This window comes from Neovison vison, chromosome 8 (genome assembly GCF_020171115.1).
Source record: "Neovison vison isolate M4711 chromosome 8, ASM_NN_V1, whole genome shotgun sequence".
In the NCBI taxonomy this organism is placed as follows: Eukaryota; Metazoa; Chordata; class Mammalia; order Carnivora; family Mustelidae; genus Neogale; species Neogale vison.
In genome coordinates, this window is record NC_058098.1 from 112,355,583 (window position 1) to 112,376,459 (window position 20,877).

Sequence of the window (20,877 nt, forward strand, 5' to 3'; positions counted from 1 at the left end):
TGCTGCTCCATGGTCAACAGGCTACCACAACCTGGGCACCCCAGCTATAACTGCCACTTCCATGTTATTATTCTCTAGACCTTTCTGGAACCATGTTCTTTCTTTGGAGTTTCATCTCTCTCTCTCTCTCCTGTTTTTTTAGGGCCTTTACTGCCAACAAGCTAATGAATCTTAGTTAATTTAGGAGCTAGAAAGGGATTCTTATACTTTTTCACTTTATGTCCTTCACTTTATTTTTTTAAGATCTGTCCATCCACTTAGAAAGAGAAAAAACACTCATGTAGGGGAGGGGGCAGAGGGAGAGGGAAAGGGAGAGAGGCAGACTCCCCAAAGAGCTGGAACCTGACCCAGGGCCGATCCCACAACCCCGAGATCATGACTTCAGCCAAAACCAAGAGTCAGACACCCAACCAACTGAGCCATCCAGGTCTGTCCTTCACCTTGGTAGGACAAAGCAGTTATATAACAGTGGAAACAATGTCTCATCTAAAAAGTTCTTCTAGGGACACCTGGGTGGCTTAGTAGGTTAAGCCACTGCCTTCAGTTCAGGTCATGATCCCAGGGTCCTGGGATCGAGTCCCACATCAGGCTCCCTCCTTAGTGAGAAGCCTGCTTCTCTCTCTGCCTCCCTGCCACTCTGCCTACTTATGTTCTCTCTCTCTCTCTGACAAATAAATAAAATCTTTTTTTTAAATAAATAAAATAAAATATTCTTCTAAAAGTAGCAGGGCTGAGATTCCAGGTGGTCTGAATCTAGGTCCAGCTCTCCCACCATTGTGAATGGATGGGGCCACACTGAGAGATACTTTTCTTAAAGATATGCTAGCATTTTTTTATCTGATGTCCTCAGTCTGTCTCTTATAATAACTTATTTTGAGGTATGCCATCAAGCAAGAAAAATCTCCTAAGTCTTCATGACATTCTCTGGTGGAATTCTTGGCTCTCCATAGGAGATCTATGATGTAAAATAGTACCTGGCTCCCATTGCTTTTATCTGGAGGGTCAGTCATTGTACTATAGCAACACTGAATAATAATCATCTTTCATATCTGCTTGAGAATCTTCTCTAGATCATATCCCTGGAGTCAATAAGCCTAAGGACTTCTGAGGACATTTCCAGCCAGCTGAGCTGAACATTTCCAAGACTGTCAAATGAAGTTGTAAGATACCAGGACAATTTGAATAAATAATTGTGGACAAATAATTTCTGGCTCCCTAAGCCATGACGGCAGAACAGGATCTCAATGCTCCCTCCCCAGCTCCTTGAGGAATTCTCTTAGCCACCATGGTCCCAGCAGCCAGATGCCAGGCTGATACTGTGGAGAATGCTGCCCTTTGTTTCAGTTGGAAAGAAGTTTGGCAAATTTGCAAGTGCTGTGGTATGAAAGAGAAAGCAGAATCTGGCTTCAGAGGGTTTGGGGACATTTATCAGTAAGAAAGACACTAGCTTATGTCTTGGAACAAATTGTTTTGGTTTTCTTTCCCCCTCTGTATACAAAGTACTAATGAATTACTTCTAATGAAGAGGATGAGACTGGGGTGAGTGACAGGGAAACCATTCTGTAACTGTCCCTTTTGTCCTTGTCCATCCCCACTTCAGACTTCCTTCACTTCTTGTTCCTTAGAGATAGGAAAATTATTTCATATAAATCTAAAAGAAACGTTCAAAAGATAGAAACAAGTATTTTGTAGAAAGTCTCCTTCAATGATTATACAAAATATGAGAACGCTATACAAACGGTCCAGAAGTCAGGGCAAGGGAAGAATCCGGTTGGTAGCAGGATTTGTTACCAACTAAAAATCTATGAGCCAAGAGGCCAAGAGATTAGCACAAAATGGGAGCTGGGGTGGAGAGTGCCAGTGGGTTGCCGTGGTCATGAGCAAAAAATAGAATCAAAAGGTCAAATGTAACAGGAAGGAGTGAGCAGCTCCCATGGGTCAGGATAGGTGAGGATTAGGATTCCGGAGGTCAGGGCCATCCAGGGAGGAGCACTAGGGAGTAGAGACCCCACCCCAAGTCAAAGGCTCCGTTGCACTTTACTTACAAATCCTGCCTTGGTAGAACCCAACCTGGGAGTTAAGCCAGTGAGCCAATGGATATTTCCAATAAAGAAAGAACAGGAAACCAAGGTGGAAAACAAAAACAAAAACAAAAAACACTAAACTCCCAAGGCAGACCAGACATTTAACGTACTCAATTTTCACAACTCCTTGAGAGATAATGTAGGTCATCTTTTCCAGTTGCCTCACACCTTTTATACATTTTGCTATGTTTGGACAGTTCCCTGTCTTAAGAGTTCTGCCTCCCTAAAGTCGGAAAATTTGCTCCCCTGAAGACCTTGGCAGCTAGAACACAGGCATAGAGCCTAAGATCTGCCATTAACATGTGCCCAGGCAACAGTCTAATAGGAAGTGAACCAGAGGAAGGAAGTGATGCCTGGGACCAATCTGTTGATAAGGGTGGCGGCCGAGGCATCCAGTTTTCTGGGGTTCCAGGTGGATTCCTGGCCCAGAAATATCAGTGCTGGCAGAATTCCAGCAGAGCTGAGCTCCTGGCTGCTGACCTGTGCTCTGAGGGAAAGAAGGCTCAGCAGCTTCCTTATTGGGTCACCCCTGCAGCGCTTTCAGGCCTTGACCCCAGAAGCTTAGCTTCAAGCCTGCTTCCCTCCCTCTCAACTGCCCTGTGAGCCACCCAATATCCGTCCTGCTTAATCAGCTAGAGTCAGCTGCTGGTGCTTATAATCAGGAGCCCTGAATGTCTAGAGTTAAGGATTGCTGCCGTCCCTTCTTAGCGGAGACCAAAGAGGAGGAGAACCCGAGATACAAGAAGCTAAGACACCTGCCCAAGGACATATAGCTTATACGTAGCAGAGGCAGAATTTGAACCCAAGACTGTCTGACCACAAAGCTGGTGTTGCTTGCAATTTATTGGAAAAAGATCAAGGGAAAATTACGTTAGGTGGGGTGCGGTAGGGAATGGTCCCTGTAATATCCTGCGACTCCAGCTACCTTCGGAGTTGGGACGCCTTTTTGTCTTTGTTGTGCTCTGTTCCTTTCTGACTTAACTGTGCCAATAAACAGATGGGTGATACTAAAGATAAGCTAGCACGGCTGATTCCCATTGCTACCTTCAGATATTGTCGTTCACAGTTTGTAAGGGGTGGGACCACTGTCTGTAGATTGCTGAGGAGGTGGCCAACTGTTTGGGTTTTGTTTACCACTGCTTTTGATGAGTCACAGAGAATTATGCATTATTCATAAACTGGAGGTTTGAAGAAAGTTCCCGCGTACAATTTCTGCTCCTTGGCTCCTCCAATCCAGGACTGATATAAATAGCAGCAGGTAATGGAGAATACAACCCAACCTATGCTTTCACACTGCATGAAATAATACCCCGGGGAACTGGAAAGAGAGACTGGAAGGGTGAGTTTTAATTCAGAGTCCTGCCACGTGTACTAAAAAATGATAACAGGGCATAGGCATAGATACACAACAAATTATCAATAATCTTAGGCACCTGAAAATTCCAATATCCCTTAAGGTGAATAAATGAAAAAGAAATAGGTCTCAGGCAAGTGCTAGGAGTCTGAACAGTTCCAACCAAAATGGAAAGTAGCAGAAATCTGTCCTAAAGATGTAAACCCCCATTTTTTCCTTTTTTTTTTTTTAAGGATTTTATTGGTTTATTTGACAGAGAGAGAGAGAGCACAAGCAGAGGGGAGTGAAAGGCAAAGGGAGAGGAATAAGCAGACCCCCTGCTGACCAGGGAGCAAGATGAAGGGCTCAATCCAAGACCTTAAAATTATGACCTAAGCAGAAGGCAGCAGCTTACTGACAGAGCCACCCAAGAGCCTCCCAACTTTTTTTAAAAAAATATCTTTACTTATTTACTTGACAGAGAGAGAGAGCAGGAACAAGCACAAGTAGGCGGAGAGGCGGGGTGGGGGGAAGAAGTGTCCACTCTGGGCAGGGAACTAGACCATGTGGAGCTTAATCCCAGGACCCTCAGATCATGACCCAAGCCCAAGGCATGCGCTTAACCAGCTGAGCCACCCACGCGCCCCTAGGTGCCCCCTCCTCCTTTATTTCTAAGGTGTTCTCAATCCCTCCTCTTCTCAAACAGCTGAATTAAGTTTTCTCTCTCTCCAAACTCCATTCAACAATCTACTCATTCTCCTTCAAACCAAGATCCAAAAGACAGCTGCTTAAAGAACTACTCCTTCCACAGTCATTTGCACTTGAACCCAATCAAAATCTCAACTAAAAAGGTTGCATTTTGTGGTGGATATCAGTTGTACTTGACCAAAAACTCGTTTTTTGTATCTTACGCCCAAAAACATAATATTTGATATATTACATAAAGAACAGGTAACATATATTGTGGTGGTTCAGTTTGATGAGTCAAGTTGATGGGGGCATGGGGTTAAGTAGTATTTCTGGGTGTGTGATGGTGCTCCTGGGTGAGATTAGCATTTGAATCAGTAGACTGAGGAAAGCAGATGGCCCTCCCCCTTATGGGTGGACCACTTGAAGGCATGAGTGGAATAAAAGGCTTCTTAGAAAGAATTCCTACTCTCTGCCTGCTTTTCTTTGATCTGGTGCATCAGTCTTCTGCCTTCAAATTCATACTAGAAATATATTGTTGACTCTCCTGGGTCTCTTGCTTCCCAACCACAGATCTTGGGACCTCTCACTCTACATAGTCCCATGAACCAATTCCTTAGATTTCCCTGGAGAACCTAAACTAATACATGCATGCATTCATTATAGTACTAGAAAATAATGGATACTCATGGACTTACCACCCAACCCAAGAAGTAGACGCTATTGCTCTCCTTTTTCCTATTCTCCAGCCTCCTTACCAGTTGTCCAGAAATGTCTTGAACACTTAACGTTTTGATAGTTCCCCACGCTAGATCCTGCCTTCTCAACAATAAAGGAAAAGGAAATAAATAAAAGATTGTACTTCCCAGTCCTCCTTGTGCTAGGGTGTCTAGGGGGCTTGAGACTTTGCCAATCAGATGCACCCATGTTGGACTGGTGGGGAACTAAAGTTTGTGGGTTTTTAAAAAATTAACATATAATGTGTTATTTGTTTCAGGGGTACAGGTCTGTGATTCATCAGTCTTACACAATTCACAGCACTCACCGTAGCACATGCCCTAGCCAAGGTCCTTCACCCAGCTACCCCATCCCTCCCACTTCCCTCCTCTCCAGCAACCTTCAGTTTGTTTCCTGAGATTAAGAGTCTCTTATGGTTTATCTCCCTCTCTGGTTCCATCTTGTTTCATTTTTCCCTCCCTTCCCTTAGGATCCTCTGCCTTGTTTCTCAAATTCCTTATATCAGTGAGATCGTATGATAATTATCTTTCTCTAATTGACTTATTTCGCTTAGCATAAAACCCTGTAGGTCCATCTGCATATTTGCCAATGGAAAGATAACATTTTTTATGGCTGCCTAGTATTTCACTATATATGTATATACCACATCTTCTTTATCCATTTATCTGTTGATGGACATCTGGGCTCTTTCCATAGTTTGGCTATCGTGGACATTGCTGCTATAAACATTGGGGTGCACGTGCCCCTTCAGATCACTGTACTTGTATCTTTGGGATAAATACACAGTAGTGTAATTGCTGGGTCGTAGGGTAGGTCTATTTTCAACCTTCTGAGGAACCTCCATATAGTTTTCCAGAGTGGCTGCACCAGCTTGCATTTCCACCAACAGTGTAGGAAGGGGAACTAAAGTTTATACAGGAAAGAGCCAGGGCATATTTCTATTCATATTTTTAGCATGAACTGGAACCAGCACTTTGGTGGCTTCCTGATCATAGCAGATGCTATAGCTCCCTTGGAAGGTTATTTTGGAATGTGGAAGTACACACTGGGGTTATTCCTGGAAGATTACCTAGAATCGGTTTCTTTAACCTTTGTAACAATTCTTTAAGCTCTTTGTCCCTTAGCAAAATTTTTTCTGCTTAAAATAACCAGAATAAATTCATTGACCACATCTAAGGAACTCTGGCTAATACAAAAACTGAACCGTAAGTGATTGCAAACAGCAGACTTCCAGGACATGAAGCTTAGATTGGCTCTCTGACCTTGCCAGGTTTGAAGTTTTGGGGTATTACTAAGTGATGGGACACTAGTAACCCGTGATACGTAAGGTAGGAAAACAGCAACTTAAATGATACCTTTTGTCATTTGGAATAAAGTATCTACCGAAGCCAAACTTTTGCTTTCCCTTTTGATTGCTTCCCTATAGACATCATTATGTGCTAAGGAATAAAAGAGGCATGGGTTGAGAAAGCTCCCTCTGTTGCCATCGGTGAGCTTCTAAAAGGAAAGATAGGCTTTAAAGAATTTAAATTCTCAGACCAAGACATCATTAAAGTTTCTAGGAGTCCTCTAAAATAATTTTTTGTCTCACAGTCACAAAATTGGCATGGCCAAAAAGCAAATGCAGAGCCAGATTGAGCTAGCGACTGAATTTCACTGTGGGCTGCACCATATCCTCACTACATAGCTCATATGAAAGTCAGGAGATTATTTGGGAAAGAAGGAGCCACAAAAATTGGAAAGAGAGAATTTGGGAATATCTAGATGATTCTGAGTACCCTAAAACCTCACTGCATCTTCCTTACTGAAAAAAGCCATCCCTCTTCTATAGTGGAAGATGCTGGTCTGGCTCCTGCTTGAAGACTTTATACTGACCTCATCTGAGACAGCTGTCTCATACAGGACTTCTGGCTTTCCTCCTGCCCTACACCTGTGACCTTTCATTTCCACCTCACTTAAAACTAGCTTCAGATCAAGCATGTCCCTGGGGCCCAATTTAAAGTCAAACATGGAAGGGAAAGATTCACATGCCATAAGAATTGCAAGATTTTGCTAAAACTAATACTGACAAAAATCTGGAGACTATCTGGAATACTCTGGGTATTCCACCAGAGACATAATTTTATGGACCGAATTATTGGCCTGGATACACTAAACCAGAGATTCTGGATTCATTTTTCTTAGCCTGAGGCAATTGCTAACTTGGTTAGTTGACTGAAATCTGGATCGTACTATGGCCTATTGCTGAAGGAAGCTGAAATGTGTGACTCCAGAGGTTCAGAGAGATAAGAAAGCTGGAATGGCTTTCTCACATATAATATCTAACATATACCCAAACTAAGCCTGGAGAACACTCCCTTTTCTAAGGCATTGAGGAAAACATTAATGAAGAGAGAACCAGGATCTTGAAGAGTACTTCACTGAATTTCTTCTGTACTCCAGAGAGGAAGGTAGGAGATATTGCTATTTAAAATAGTTGTCTGGGGCGCCTTGTGGCTCAGCCAGTTAAGTGTCTGCCTTCAGCTCAGGTCTTGATCTCAGGGTCCTGGGATCTATCCTTACATCAGGCTCCCTGCTCAGTGAAGAGTCTGCTTCTCCCTCTCCCCCTCTTCCCTGCTCATGCTCCCTCTCTCACACATACTCTCTCTCTCAAACAAATATAACTTTAAAATTAATGAATTTTTTAAAATAAAATAAAATAATTCCCTGATTTCAGTAGCATTGGTGGACACCCAGAAGTGCAGACATGACATAGTAGGATTCAACTTCCAGAAACAGAGGGGATGTGGTTATTATAATAGCAGAATGAGGGGAACCTGGCTGGCTTAGTTGGTGGAGCATGGGACTCTTGATCTTGAGGTCCTGAGTTCAAGTGTTAAGTATAGAGCTTACTTTAAAAAAAATAGAATAATTTTACTTGCAGGGATATTTTGGTAATGGCTAATTGAACATGATGTTTCTTTTTTTTAATTTTTTTTATTTATTTATTCAACAGAGAGAAAGAGGGATCACAAGCAGGCAGACAGGCAAGCAGAGAGAGGGGGGGAAGCAGGCTCCCTGCCAAGCAGAGAGCCCGATGCGGGGCTCGATCCCAGGACCCCGAGATCATAATCTGAGTTGAAGGCAGAGGCTTAACCCACTGAGCCACCCAGGTGCCATGATCATGATGTTTCTAAAAGTGAACTAGATGGGCAGCCTACGAAGAATGTACTTGACCTGTATAACTGAAAATAAACCTACACTTAAGTAATCATATCTAACTTAAATCATCACCAGAGAGTCATGGCCTATCTTTCAACATCTATACTCTCAATTCAGTAAATGAAAGGGAGGAACGTGGAGGAAGGACATCATAAGAACCTACCTGAAAATCTTCCTCTACCCCTTCACCAAAAGTACCTGCATACACTTACCAAGATAATTGTATACTAGAGAAAGGGATACATCTATACTATTGGACATGGCTTTGAATTTGTCCTAAACCCCAGTGACCCAGAACATCACTGTTTCTCTACACACACACACACACACACACACACACAGCAGAGCCTTATCTAGGGGTATCCAGTGATAAATGAAGTTTGAGTCCAAATCCACTTCCTGATGGGTGCAAAGTTTCTATCAATCCAACCCCTGGTAATTTGCCCCAGTTCCTGAATTACAGTATGAATGAATTCAGTAAAATTCAGTAAAAGCAGAATCCTCAAGTTGTCTTCCTGACCCAAAGTAAGCACTATTGGGACTGTCCCCTCCTTAAAAAAAAAAAAAAAAAAAAAATAGTAAACCAAAAGCAATGCTATGTTTTTAAGAATTCTGGGACTCTTTGTGTCATCATTAAAGAAAATTAAGTGTGGTGATTTCTATTACATCCCCATTTAACTCACCTGCTTAACATGTGCAGTGAATCGATGGATATCAGAACTTGATAATGAATTATCAAAATCTGAATTAGTAACTTCTGTTGCTGCCCCTCTTCCTCTAGTTTTTCTGTCCTGGAGTAAATTGACACCATTCTGACCATCTAATATGCACTGATTATGTCTTCAAATGCTTTATTTCTGGGGCACCTGAGTGACTCAGTCATTAAGCACCTGCCTTTGGCTTAGATCATGATCCCAGGGTTCTAGAATCAGGAATCAGCAGGAAACCTGCTTCTCCCTCTCCCACTCCCCCTGCTGTGATCCCTCACTTGCTGTCTCTCTTTGTCAAATAAATAAATAAAATATTTTTTTTAAATGCTTTATTTCTCTATCCTAAAAACCCTAAAATACCAGAAGCAATTTGCTTTCACCTGACTGGTACAGCACCCCATGTCCTGCCTCTGAGCTACATCAATTCTCTGTGTGTCTTTTACATGTGAGAAAAATGAACTTCTAGCTGTGTAGTATTGTTATTTCAGGTCTCCTGAACTACTGGCTAAACAAAATTCCCAGCAGAAATCCAGACAATGTCAAAATATGTACCATAGTCAATGAATGTGGAAAGAAGGACTGGGGGATATTTGAGCCTTTCCTATTTAATGCCCAAGAATCAGAATTTAGAATCTGATGATCTTTCTCAAAGGCTATTAAAAAGACTCTCTTAATTATAATAATCCACCTACTGGGGGTCCACATGCAGTCAGGTTAGTAGATGAATCAAACATTCTAAGTTAAAAAAAAAAAAATCCGGTAGGGTTATGGACATTGGGGAGGGTATGTGCTTTTGGGTAAATTGGAAGGGGAGATGAACCATGAGAGACTATGGACTCTGAAAAACAATCTGAGGGGTTTGCAGTGGCGGGGGGGTGGGAGGTTGGGGTACCAGGTGGTGGGTATTATAGAGGGCACAGCTTGCATGGAGCACTCGGTGTGGTGAAAAAATAATGAATACTGTTTTTCTGAAAATAAATAAATTGGAAAAAAAAATTTAAAAAAATTTAAAAAATAAAAATAAAACACAAGAGTAAGAGCAAAAAAAAAAAAAAATCCATCGAAGTGGTGATTGGGCTGAATTGACCAGTTGTTAGTCTCTAACAAGTCAATTCTAATCAACAGCCCTGAACAGATTCAGTCTGTGAAAGTCAACTGCCTTTGATAAACAAAATAGCCTCCTTTCTACCATGCAATAGCAATTTTTTTTAAGTTTGTTTTTGTTGTTGTTGTTGTTGTTTTTATGTAGATATAGCCACAAACCTATTCCTTTTCTTCTGGTCTGGAACCAATACAGAATTAGCTGGTTTGACTGAAAGCTTAAGCTCTGTAGACCTCAGTAGTGAAAGAATAATAATACTACCTTCCCCATAAATTTCGGAGTTATGAAGATGAATGAAACCATATTGGGCCAATTTCCTATTTTATGTAAATCTAAGACAAAGTCAGAGTCACACAGGATTAGAACCAAAGGCACTGTTTTTCAGATTCCCAGAAGAAAATCACTTTATCAACATAAACTTGGCACAATTTCGAAACACAACAACATCCATCTTATCAGCCCATTGACTGGTTGTAGTAAGTTGTGGTATTTTCCTTATTATTTTATGCCCGGAGCCACAGAAAGATTAATGTTACGACAGGTAAAACAGTGTGATATTTACAGCTTACTCTGGTGGTGAATACTAAAGTTCTTTCCTAGCTCTAGCTTCCTGAAGACCACAGGAGAAGGTCACACATGTGCTGTGGAGAGAGTCCATGCACTTTCCATAATGTTCAGTCTGCAGATTAATGTCCATGTTCAGAAGCAAGAAAGATAAGGAAAAATGCCATCTGACATTAAAAGCCAGGGTATAGAGCGATGAATCAATTTAGAGAACATACTGTTTACGCATAAGAAAGAAGATCTGTACCCAGCTCTGGGTCAGAGACAAGCATTGATTTTATAGATTAGAAAGCAGCAGTGAAATATCACTTCCAAAGGGACCTGCTGGCTTCTGGATTTTCAAAATATCACCTCCATCAAAGAGTCTTGTTGAGAATGTCAGGTACAGGCTGGAGGCTACAAGAGCAACTAAGGCCCTTGAGAAGTTCTATTTCTGTGGCATCAGGGAAGAAGGGAGTGAATCCTAGGTGACACTATAACCTGAATATCATGGGACCCTTTCAGTGCTGGCAGCATAATGAACACCTGGACTGCAGGTTATCCAAGAGTTGGATATGCCATTCCAAAATGTGCCACTTGACATATTGATTATTTTGAACCAAAGGCAATTGAGAAGAAGATATAAGAAAAGTTCTCTATCCTTCCCCTATTTGTCTAAAAGTAGGACCTAAATTTTTAAAGATGTCCCTTTCCCTCTCATCAAAAAGACAGAAGTCAATCATTGGAGCCAACTCTAGATCCTTCTCAGCCTAGAGAAGAATCCATTTAACATACTTTACTAACAAGCTGTTATTTTCCATTAGTTCCCCTGTATATTTACCTTCCCACAATTTGCCCCCCTTGAAACTGAAAGTCCCTTTCCTTTGTCTTGTCACTTCTCTAAAAACGTACTGTCTTTTGTTAAGATACTATATAAGCCCAGGGGCGCCTGGGTGGCTCAGTCCATGAGACGTCCAACTCTTGATTTTGGCTCAGGTCATAATCTCAGGGTCATGAGATTGAGCTCCACATCAGGCTATGCACTGAGGGTGGAACAAGCTTGAGATTCTCTCTCTCTCTCTCTCTCTCTCTCTCTCTCTCTACCTCTCCGTCTACCCCTCCCCCCTGCTCACACACATGCACACTCTCTCTTTTAAAAAGAAAAAAAAAGTTTCCTTAGGAAAAAAAAAAGATACTTACAAGCCCAAGTTCTAACCACCTCTTTGAGTTATTCATCTCTGAGTGCACCCATGTATATGCACAATGCACATATTAGTGAACTTCTGTTTGTTTTTCTGGTTGTTTTTTTTTTAAGATTTTATTTATTTATTTGACAGACAGAGATTACAAGTAGACAGAGAAGCAGGCAGAGAGAGAGGAAGGGAAGCAGGCTCCCTGCTGAGCAGAGAGCCCGATGCGATGCGGGACTCGATCCCAGGACTCTGGGATCATGACCTGAGCTGGAGGCAGAGGCTTTAACCCACTGAGCCACCCAGGCACCCCATGTTTTTCTGCTGTTAATATTTCTTTTGTCAGTCTAATTTGCAAAGCTCCAGCCAGAGAATCTAGGTGAGTAGAGAGAAAAAGAGTTTCCTCCCCCATGCTTGAATTAGGCCACCAGGAAGACAGCTATCATGTACATCTGAACTGTTACCACAAATAAGAAACTTGACTATGATTGAAGATACACATGGGGTAAAACATGAAGTCCTCAATGCATGCACAATCCAGTAGAGGAGAAAAACATGCAAGCTATCCATTAACATAGAGTTTTCAGGCTTCAACTATCTTCCCTGCTACATAGAAATTTCTGTTGACCAGTTGTTCCATGAGACTAACAAGTCAATTCTAATCAACATCCCTGAATAGATTCAGTCTGCCCAATGGGTCCTCCCTGGCCCTTGGAGAAGTAGACAGCTTTCCAAGACAGTTCCAAGACTTGGGGATGCTGTCCTGGAAAAATGAAAAGTTAAAGACCAAGGAGGGGATCTGCTTATAAAAGATACTGGGCATATGTATCAATAAGTAGAGGACTGGAAAGGAGGAGAGAGATGGGGAGGAGGTGGAGGAGAATGAGCACTTTGAATCTGGAGTGAATTGGAGAGGAAAGATAAAGGGTCTAAAGAAATGCTGTAGGGTGTTCTGGTCTTGATTCCTTTTTGTATTGTTTGGTGACTATAAGGTAAGATAAGGCTTCCTTTTCATTTTTTTGGGCTACTTGGGCTCTTTCTTCATATTCTGTGTCCTTATAGAGATTGGACCACGTGGAACCTCAGGATCAGAACTCAAATTCTCCCTGGATTTACACCCTCTATATCTGAGCCCAGAGGGTACTTTTCACCAAAGTTGCCAATGAACAATAGAGGTTGAACAGGCTTAAGCCATATGGTTATTTGTAGAAAACCAGAAAGCCAAGTAAACTTTGAGAAAACAAGACCATAGTCAATGCTACAAAAAAATAAGCAAATGCATAGTGAGAGAGGCCAACCAGGGAACAAGTCCGGGCAGTAGAGCACCTTCTCAAACTGTAACCAAACACAATCACCACCAGATATGGATTCTGGGGGCACCTGGATGACTCAGTTGGTTAAGCATCTAACTCATGAGATCGAGCCCCATTTGGGATGCTCAGCAGGGAATCTGCTTCAGTCTGTTTCCTTCCTCTCAAATAAATAAATCTTTTTTAAAAATGCAGATTCTGCTCATCATACCATTTAGGGTGGTTACAATGAAAGAAAAAAAGAATGAGAAAAGGAAGTAAGAGAGGGAAGAAGAGAAAGAGAGAAGAAAGAAAGAAGGAAGGAAAGAAAAAGAGAGTTGGCAAAGATAGGAGGTGGAACCCTTGTGCACTGTTAGTAGGAATGTAAAATGATGCAGTTACTATGGAAAACAATAAGGCAGGTCATTGCACTTCTGAATATACCAAAAATAAATGAAACAGGGTCTCAATGAGATATTTGTATACCCATGTTCTTATCAGTACTATTCACAATAACCAGGAGGTGGAAGCAACCCAGATGCCCACCCATAGAAAAATGGCTAAACGAGCTGTGATCTATCCATACAATGGAATATTGTTTAGCCTTAAAAAGAAGGAAATTCTGACACATACTGCAACATGAATGAACCTTGAGGACATTGTGCTAAGTAAAACAAGCCAGTTACAAAAACATAAATATTGTATGATTCCACTTAAATAAGGTACCTGGAATTCATGGAGAGGAAAAGTAGATTAGTGGTTAGCAAGGCCTGGGGGAGTGGAGTGGGCAAGTAAATGGGAAGTGGTCTTTTAATGGATATAGTGTTCAGTTTTGCTAAAATAAAAGGAGATCTGGAAATTGGTTGCACAACATTGTGAGTGTACTTAATACGACTGAACAGTACACTTAAGATGGAGGGAGTCAAGATGGCGGAGGAGTAGCAAGCTGAGATGACATCAGGTCGCAGGAGTTCAGCTAGATGTTATTATTAAACCACTCCAAACACCTACAAACCCAACAGGAAGAAGAAGAAGAGAAGAAGAGCAGCAATTCTAGAAAGAGAAAATTGACCACTTTCTGAAAGGTAGGACATGTGGAGAAGAATCCAAAGCCATGGAAAGATAGACTGTGGGGGGAGGGGCTGGCTCCCAGTGAGCAGCGGAGCAGCAGAGCACAAAATCAGAACTTTTAGAAGTCTGCTCCACTGAAGGACGTTGTTCCAGAGGCTAAGCAGGGTTGGAGCCCTCACGGGGAGAGTGTGGTCTCAGATTCCGCAGAAGGATCGGGGGTGTCTGAGTGTAGCAGAGCTCACAGGTATTAGAGCAGGGAAGCTGGCTACAGAGATGGAGCCAAAGAGTGAGCTCTCAGCTCAGGTTACTTTAAACCAAGGTCTGCAGCACAGTCAGGCCACTGCTCTTTAAGCAGGGATCCCACAAGTGGAAGATCTGGGGAGACTCACATTCATCTGCTGGAAAAGCAGAGCAGCAGGATTCTGCTGGGTTTGGAGACTCCAAACAGGGCTGTGTGCCAGAGACAGAAATGCTCCATCACAGGCCAGGTGAGCTCAGAACATGGCCAGAGACCAGGGAGATGGGAGTGATTGAGCACTTTTCTCCCAGGGCACACTGAAGAGCGGGGCCCTGAGCTCTCCGCTCCTCTGGGTTGGAGATTGGGAGACTGCCATTTTCATTCCCATCCTCCAGAGCTCCACGGAAAGCGTTCAGGGAACAAAAGCTCCGGAGTGCGAATCCGAGCAGAATACTTAGCCAGGCCCCTGGCAAGGGCAGTGCAATTTGGCCTCGGGCAAAGACATTTGAGAATCACTACAACAAGTCCCTCTCCCAGAAGATCAGTAAGAACATCCAGGCAAGTCCAAGCTCACTGATCAAGAACAGCAGAATCCTGGAGAAGGGGAAAGCAAAACATGGAATTCATGGATTTCTCCCCATGATTCTTTAGTCCTGGAAAGCTAATTAAATTTTTTTAATTTTATTTTTTCTTATTTTTTTAACATTTCCTCTTTCCTCTCTTAATGATTTTTAACTACTTTATCTTTTTTAAAAATGTTTATAAACATATAATGTATTATTAGCCCCAGGGGTACAGGTCTGTGAATCGCCAGGTTTACACACTTAACAGCACTCACCATAGCACATACCCTCCCCAATGTCCATAACTCCACCACCCTCTCCCAACCTAACTAGTTTATCTTAACAATACCTTCCCCCCCAAAATTTTTTTAAACCTTCATTATTATAGTCATATTTTATCCTTCATTGTATCTAACTTTATTTTTTGTATACATATAGGGTTTTTTCTTCTAGAACATTTTGGGATACAGTTCCTTCTAATAGATCAAAATATACCCTAAATCTAGCACAGGGCTTTGTTCTAGTCTCCAGCCTAAGGAAATTCTCTCCACTTTCTTTTTCTTTCTTTTTCCAACCAACTTACCTTATCAATTTTTTGAATTGAATTTTTTTTAATTTTCATCTATAGTCATATTTCATCCTTTCATCGTGTTTACCCTTATTTTTGTATATATATAAGTTTTTCTTTCTTTAAAATTTTGGGAGGTAGTTTCTTCTAAGAGACCAAAATGCTCCCAAAATAAAGTGGGTGGCTCTGTTTATTCACCAGTCTAATTTATACACACCCACCCCCACACACAAACACACACACACACACACACACATTTTTTTAAATTTAAAAAAAAATTTTAAACTTCTTTTTACCCCCTTTCTTCTCCCTCTGATTTGTGGTCTCTTCTGATTTGGTTAGCATACATTCTTCTGGGGACTTTGCCACCCTTTTATATATATATATATATATATATATATATATATATATATATATATTTGACAGACAGAGATCACAAGTAGGCAGAGAGGCAGGCAGAGAGAGAAGAAGGGAAGCAGGCTCCCTGCTGAGCAGAGGGCCCAATGCGGGGCTTGATTCTAGAACCCTGGGATCATGACCTGAGCCAAAAGCAGAGAATTTAACCCACTGAGCCACCCAGGCACCCCTCATTCATATATTCTTATCTGGATGAAATGACAAGGTAGAAAAACACTCCATAAAAAAAGAACAAGAGGCAATCCTGAAGGCTAGGGACATAATCAATACAGACATTGGTAATATGTCAGATCTAGAGTTCAGAATGATGACTCTCAAGGGGCTAGCTGGGCTCAAAAAAGGCATGGAAGATATTAGAGAAACCCTGTCTGGAGAAGTAAAAGACCTTTCTGAAGAAATAAAAGAACTAAAATCTAACAAAGTTGAAATCAAAAAAGCTATTAATGAAGTGCAATAAAAAATGGGGGCTCTTACTGCTAGGATAAATGAGGCAGAAGAGAGAATTAGCGATACAGAAGACCAAATGATGGAGAATAAAGAAGCTGAGCAAAAGAGAGACAAAAAACTACTGGACCATGAGGGGAGAATTCGAGAGATAATTAATACCATAAGATGAAACAATATTAGAATAATTAGGATTCCAGAAGAAGAAGGGAGAGAGAGTGGGGAAGAAGGTATATTGGAGCAAATTATTGTAGAGAATTTCCCTAATGTGGCAAAGGGAACAGGCATCAAAATCCAGGAGGCACAGAGAACCCTCCTCAAAATCAATAAGAATAGGTCCACACCCCATCATCTAATAGTAAAACTTACAAGTCTTAGTGACAAAGAGAAAATCCTGAAAGCATCCCAGGACAAGAAGTTTGTAACATACAATGATAAAAATATTAGATCGGCAGCACACTTATCCACAGAGACCTGGCAGGCCAGAAGGAACTGGTATGATATATTCAGAGCACTAAATGAGAAAAACATGCATCCAAGAATACTATATCCAGTTAGGCTGTCATTGAAAATAGAAGGAGAAACAAAAAGCTTCCAGGACAAACAAAAACTAAAAGAATATGTAAACACCAAACCAGCCCTACAGGAAGTATTGGAAGGGGTCCTCTAAGCAAACAGAGAGCCTAAAAGTAGTAGACCAGAAAGGAACAGAGACAATATACAAAATTAATCACCTTACAGACAATACAATGGCACTAGATTCTTACCTCTCAATAGTTACCCTGAAGGTAAGTGGGCTAAATGCCCCAATCAAAAGATACACGGTATCAGAATGGATAAAAAGACAAAACCCATCAATATGCTGTCTGCAAGAAACTCATTTTAGACTCAAAGACACCTCCATATTTAAAGTGAGGGGATGGAAAACAATTTACCATGCTAATGAACATCAAAAGAGCTGGAGCGGCAATCCTTATATCAGATAAATTACATTTTAAGCCAAAGACTGTAATAAGAGATGAGGAAGGACACTATATCATACTCGAAGGGTTTTTCCAACAAGAAGATCTAACAATTTTAAATATTAATGCCCCTAACATGGGTGCAGCCAACTATATAAACCAATTAATAACAAAATCAAAGAAACACATCGACAATAATACAATAATAGTAGGGGACTTTAACATACACCCCCTCACTTAAATGGACAGATCATCCAAGCAAAAGATCAACAAGGAAATAAAGGCCTTAAATGACACATTGGACAAGATGGACATCACAGATATATTCAGAACATTTCATCCCAAAGCAAAAGAATATACATTCTTCTCTAGTGCACATGGAACATTCTCAAGAATAGATCACACCCTGGTCACAAATCAGGTCTCAACCAGTACCAAAAGACTGGGATCATTCCCCACATATTTTCAGACAACAATGCTCTGAAGCTAGAACTCAATCACAAGAGGAAAGTTGGAAAGAACCCAAATACATGGAGGCTAAAGAGCATCCTACTAAAGAATGAATGGGTCAACCAGGAAATAAAGAATTGAAAAAATTCATGGAAACAAATGAAAATGAAAACATAACTGCTCAAAATCTGTGGAACATAGACGTATAGATATATATATATATATATATATATATATATATATATATATATAGCAATACAAGTCTTGTTTCTTTCTCAAGAAACAAGAAAGGTCTCAAATACACAACCTAGCCCTACACCTAAAGGAACAGGAGAAAGAAAAGTAAAGAAAGCCTAAAGCCAGCAGGAGAAGAGAAATAATAAAGATCAGAGCAGAAATCAATGAAATAGAAACCAAACCAAACCAAAACAAACAAACAAACAAAAAACTAGTAGAACAAATCAATGAAACTAGGAGCTGACTCTTTGAAAGACTTAATAAGATTTATAAACCCCTGGCCAGACTTATTAAACAGAAAAGAGAAAGGACCCAAATTAATAAAATCATAAATGATAGAAGAGAGATCACAACCAACACCAAAGAAATACAAACACCTATTAGAACATATTATGAGCAAATATACACCAGCAAATTTGACAATCCAGAAGAAATGGATGCATTCCTAGAGACATATAAATTACCAAAACTGAACCAGGAAGAAATAGAAAACCTGAACAGACACATAACCAGTAAGGAGATTGAAGCAGTCATCAAAAATCTCCCAACAGACAAGAGCCCAGGGCCAGATGGCTTCCCAGGGGAATTCTACCAAACATTTAAAGAAGAATTAATACCTATTCTCCTGAAACTGTTCCAAAACATAAAAATGGAAGGAAAACTTCCAAACTCATTTTATGAGACCAGCATTACCTTGATCCCAAAACCAGAAAAAGACCCCACCAAAAAAGAGGGGCACCTGGGTGGCTCAGTGGGTTAAAGCCTCTGCCTGCAGCTCAGGTCATGATCCCAGGGTCCTAGGGTCGAGCCCCGCATCAGGCTCTCTGCTCTGCAGAGAGTCTGCTTCCTCCTCTCTCACCGCCTGCCTTTCTGCCTACTTGTGATCTGTCTGTCAAATAAATAAATAAAATCTTAAAAAAAAAAAAAAAGACCCCACCAAAAAAGAGAATTACAGACCAAAATCCTTGGTGAACACAGATGCAAAAATTCTCACCAAAATACTAGCCAATAGGATCCAACAGTACATTAAAATGATTATTCACCACAACCAAGTAGGATTTATTCCTGGGCTGCAAGTATGGTTCAACATCTGCAAATCAATCAATATGATAAAATACATTAATAAAAGAAAGAACAAGAACCATATGATACTCTCAACAGATGCTGAAAAAGCATTTGACAAAGTACAACATCCTTTCTTGATCAAAACTCTTCAAAGTGTAGGAATAGAGGGTACATACCTCAATATCATCAAAGTCATCTATGAAAAACCCACAGTGAATATCATTCTCAATGGAGAAAAACTGAAAACTTTTCCGCTAAGGTCAGGAACACAGCAGGGATGTCCATTATCACCACTGCTATTCAACATAGTACTAGAAGCCTTAGCCTTAGCAATCAGACAACAAAAAGAAATTAAGGGCATCCAAATCAGAAAAGAAGAAGTCAAACTACCACTCTTTGAAGATGATATGATACTTTATGTGGAAAACCCAAAAGACTCCACTCCAAAACTGTTAGAACTCATACAGGAATTTAGTAAAGTGTCAAGATATAAAATCAATGCACAGAAATCAGTTGCATTTCTATACACCAACATCAAGACAGAGGAAAGAGAAATTAAGGAGTTGATCCCATTTACAGTTGCACCCAAAACCATAAGATACCTAGGAATAAACCTAACCAAAGAGGCAAAGAATCTGTACTCAGAAAACTATAAAATACTCATGAAAGAAATTGAGGAAGACACAAGGAAATGGAAAAACATTCCATGCTCATGGATTGGAAGAACAAATACTGTGAAAATGTCTATGCTACCTAAAGCAATCTACACACTTAATGCAATACCATCAGTTATTTTTCAAAGAAATGGAACAAATAATCCAATATGGTATTGGCACAAAAACAGACACATAGATCAATGGAACAGAATAGAGAGCCCAGAAATAGACCCACAACTCTATGGTCCACTAATCTTTGACAAAGCAGGAAAGAATGTCGAATGGAAAAAAGTCTCTTCAACAAACGGTGTTGGGAAAATTGGAGAGCCACATGCAGAAGAATGAAACTGGACCATTTCCTTATACCACACACAAAAGCAGAATCAAAATGGATGAAAGACCTCAATGTGAGAAAGGAATCCATCAAAATCCTTGAGAACACAGTCAGCAACCTCTTCCACCTCAGCTGCAGCAACTTCTTCCTAGAAATATCACCAAAGACAAGGGAAGCAAGGGCAAAAATGAACTACTGCAACTTCATCAAGATAAAAAGCTTTTGCACAGCAAAGGAAACAGTCAACAAAACCAAAGACAACTGAAGAATGGGAAAAGATATTTGCAAACGACATATCAGATAAAGGGCTAGTATCCAAAATCTATAAAGAACTTATCAAACTCAACACCCAAAGAACAAATAATCCTATCAAGAAATGAACAGACATTTTTGCAAGGAAGACATCCATATGGCCAACAGACACATGAAAAAGTGCTCCACATCACTCAGCATGAGGGAAACACAAATCAAAACCACAATGAGATACCACCTCACACCAGTCAGAATGGTTAAAATTAACAAGTCAGGAAATGACAGATGCTGGCAAAGATGGAGAGAAAGGGGAATCCTCCTACACTGTTGGTGGGAATACAAGTTGGTGCAGCCACTCTGGAAAATAGCATGGAGGTTCCTCAAAAAGTTGAAAACAGAGCTACCCTACAACCCAGCAATCGCACTACTGGGTATTTACCCTAAAGATACAAATGTAGTGATCTGAAGGGGCACATGCACCCAAATGTTTATAGCAGCAACATCCATCTTTCTGTGGAAAGAACCTAGATGTTCATCAACAGATGAATGGATAAAGAGGATCTGGTACGCGCACGCGCGCGCACACACACACACACACACACACACACACAGGAATACTATGCAGCCATCAAAAGTAATGAAATCTTGCCATTTGCAACAACGTGGATGTAACTAGAGGGTATTGTGCTGAGCAAAATAAGTCAATCAGAGAAAGACAATTATTACATGATCTCTCTGATAAG